At 40.1% G+C, this 3801-nt stretch overlaps 1 non-coding gene across 1 annotated transcript; it reads right to left on the bottom strand.

The window, feature by feature from the left end:
* Positions 1–300: 300 nt before the first annotated feature.
* On the bottom strand, positions 301–430 carry LOC118553120 (small nucleolar RNA SNORA63). The gene has a single exon (XR_004925831.1). It is a non-coding gene; the product is annotated as a small nucleolar RNA SNORA63 (small nucleolar RNA).
* Positions 431–3801: the final 3371 nt, after the last annotated feature.

Raw genomic sequence — 3801 nt, 5'->3', positions numbered from 1 at the left:
CAGCTCTAGGGACCTAATATTCCACATATATCACCTCAGAACAAGAAACTCTTTTTTGTTGTTGTTATTTTTTTAATTTTTTTTTAAAGATTTTATTTATTTATTTGACAGAGAGAGACACAGCGAGAGAGGGAACACAAGCAGGGGGAGTGGGAGAGGGAGAAGTAGGCTCCCCGCTGAGCAGGGAGCCCGATGTGGGACTCGATCCCAGGACTCTGGGATCATGACCTGAGCTGAAGGCAGACGCTTAACGACTGAGCCACCCAGGCATCCCTCAAGTCAGTGTTTTACTTGGTAAACATGTCTGAGACCATGCATCCCTGGCTGCTAAGCACCATGGCGGACAGGGCTAGAAAGGAACAGCTTTATTTTGAGCTTGGGGCAAAGACAAGGCAGCACTTTACAGCTACATTGTAACTAGATCCTGCATCAAGAAGCTCTTTTTATGGCAGATGGCAATGAGATTCACTGATCTTCTGTGCATGGTTAGCCACACATAGCCAATCTGAAGTCTCAGCTAGAACCGCCAACACAGGGGAAATAACTTGTAGGTTTGGAACACTATCCTCTATCATGGGTATATGCATTTATCCATTGACTGATAAAAAGTACTATATCCCCAATATCTTCAATATATAGATATGGGAAACAAAGGGTAGACATAGATCTGACCCCTTCCACATTCAGGAATTTTATTGTGGAATTTCTGCTTCCCCGTTCATAAATTTAAACCCTGTCCGTTACAAGTTCTTGTTTCCATGGGCAGAAAGCTTCTGTCAGGTTCCACTGAACTGAGAGCTATGGCTACCATCTGATTACTTTAGTACCCTTTTGCCAAAGGACCGGAAAGCAGGTAAAGGAGTTACAAACTGGAAGGGATAATCAACTCTGATTACCATGAATCTCCAGGGTTGCTGCCACACAGGAATAAAGAGAAGAATGTCTGTAACCAAATGTTTTTACTGAGGTGTATCCTGGTGCTTCCATGCCTAGTGACAGCCGTGGTGTATTTCAGCAGAGATGCCCCACCAAGGATAAGACCACGAAGGATACAAACCCCTCAGAGCTGATTATTTTGATTATACAATCTGACAAGCAAACCAGACCAGCTGAAGTCCTGTCCAGGGTGAAGGAACTTGAGTTTTAGAGGTAGAGAGGGACATGCTGGTCATCAGTAATAGCTTCAGGAGCAGATGTGCAAGCACTTCTTAGTTCTTTTTAGGAGATGGCAGCTTGCTACCACCTTGAGGTATTTTACTCCCCACCCTCATACCCCACTTCAAGGTTGGGGGTGGAGGGGAAGAACACATTTTTTTATTCCAGGAAAGATCTAGATATTATAAGATGGTGCAAACTGGTCTGAGTGGCCCACAGGGTGAACTATATCAAATTCAAAGATCTCTGAAATTCCCTTGATTTGAGGCTGGGGATTCACTAGAAAGAGTCGGTGTTGCTTCCATACTTTTTTTGCCACTGCTGCTGCTATAGGAAGTCAAGAGTTATGGGGCATGGAGGCGGTGTGGGTGGGTGGGGGGGTGGTTTGAAGCCAGTAGGAGAGCGGCTGCTGATCCCTCAGGTGGCTCAACAGGCAGGTCCCAACAGGGTCCCAAGTCCTGCCATGCCACACAATGCTTGGTAGATTTCTTCTCCCTCTCTCCTACTACAGATTTGGTTCAGTGATGCAATAGCTTTATAGAGCTTTCATGAAAATAGCTAGTAGGGCCGAGCAATCAGCTTATCACAAATCACTCCTCTGCCTCCCTGGGAGTATACTCTATCACAAAGTATTAACACCTGAGCTTTTGCCTCAGGCTCTGATTTCTAAGAGCTCTTGGCCATGAAAGTCTTTTCCCTCATTCTCACTCTGCCCTTCAGATTTGTTCAAAGATCAGTATTATCATCACCTTTGTGAGAGCCTGTAATTGAGATTTGGAGACATCAAAGCAAAGGGAAAGTTTATTTTTTAAAAACTTGCTTTAGCTCATGGGTTTCATCATATATAAAGATGGTGAGAATATAACAGGTGAACACTTTTTGCTAATTTCCTACCTCAAAATTGTCAATTACTTTTAAATACAGTCTGATAGATATTCCATATAACCTTAACAGTGATACTTTAACATTTTTTTGTTTTCTCAACTCATTATGCTTTTATAATAAACTGTGTGGTCTAATTATCAATTAATTTTATTTTTTTTCTAATTTTAAGGATAACTAAATACTGTGTGCCAGGAATATATCTATATTATGGAGATACGGTTCTGAACCTCATAGGCAAAATTGCTGTTGTTATAAAACATACAGTCTATGGAGAAAAAATAAAGTCATAACCAAGTTAAAAGAAAAAAAATAAAAATAAGTAAGGGAATAAAGTGACAGGGGAAGGATGTGGGTAAAGTGATAAGGGGAAGAATATGACCCAAACACCCTTAACATTCCCATCAGTGTCACTAAATTTTAAGACACCCTTCTTCCTGAATCCAAGTCCTTCCTCCTTTTTCTTTCTTTTCTTTCTTTCTTTCTTTTTTTTTTCTTTCTTTCTTTCTTTCTTTCTTTCTTTCTTTCTTTCTCTTTCTTTCTTTCTTTCTTTTCCTTTTTCTTTCTTTCTTTCTTTCTTTCTTTCTTTCTTTCTTTCTTTCTTTCTTTCTTTCTTTCTTCCTTCCTTCCTTCCTTCCTTCCTTCCTTCCTTCCTTCCTTCCTTCCTTTCTTTCTTCCTTCCTTCCTTCCTTCCTTCCTTCCTTCCTTCCTTCCTTCCTTCCTCTTTCTCTTTCTTTCTTTCTTTCTTTCATTCTTCCTTCCTTCCTTCCTTCCTTCTTTTCTTTTTTACAAAATATAAATACATATCATTTAATATACTTTATTTTTTAGAGCCATTTTAGATTCACAGCAACACTGAGAGGAAGGTAGAGAGATTTACCATATATTCCCTGTCCTTATACATGCACAGCTTCCCTCATTATCAGCTTCCCCCATCATCAGCTTCCCCCACGAGAGTGCTACATTTGTTACAATGGATGAACCTTCATTGGTATATCATAATCACCCAATTTCCATAGCTTAGACTTGGGTTTACCATTGGTGTTGTACATTCTATGAGTTTGGACAAATGTATAATGACATGTATCCATCAATATATTTTCTTTTCTTTTTTTTTTTTTAAAGATTTTATTCATTTATTTGACAGAGAGAGACACAGCGAGAGCAGAAACACAAGCAGGGGGAGTGGGAGAGGGAGAAGCAGGCTTCCCACCAAGCAGGGAGCCTGATGTGGGGCTCGATTCCAGGGCCCCAGGATCATGACTGGAGCTGAAGGCAGAGGCTTAACCAACTGAGCCACCCAGGCGCCCCTCCATCAATATATTTTCATACTGAGTATTTCACTGCCCTAAAAATCCCTCTGTGTTCTACCTTTTCATCCCTTCCTTCTACCTATCCTCTCACAACCACTTACCTTTTCACTGTCTCTATAGTTTTGCTTTTTTTAGAATGTCTTATAGTTGGAATCAAATAGTATATGGCATTTTCACATTAGCACTTAGTTCTTAGTATTATGAATTCAAGCTTCCTCCATGCCTTTTTATGACTTGACAGTTTATTTCTTTTTAGTACAGAATAATATTTTATTTTCTGGATGTATTTATCCATTCACCTACAAAAGGCCATCTTGTTAGCTTCCACATTTTGGCAATTATGAATAAACCTTCTACCAACATGTGTGTGCAGGATTTTGTGCAGGCATAAGTTTTCAAGTCATATGGGCAAATATAAAGGAGTACAATTGTTGGATTCCATGGTAAGGGT

Source organism: Halichoerus grypus, chromosome 13 (genome assembly GCF_964656455.1).
Source record: "Halichoerus grypus chromosome 13, mHalGry1.hap1.1, whole genome shotgun sequence".
Classification (NCBI taxonomy): domain Eukaryota; kingdom Metazoa; phylum Chordata; class Mammalia; order Carnivora; family Phocidae; genus Halichoerus; species Halichoerus grypus.
This window is presented reverse-complemented; position numbering and strand designations above follow the sequence as displayed.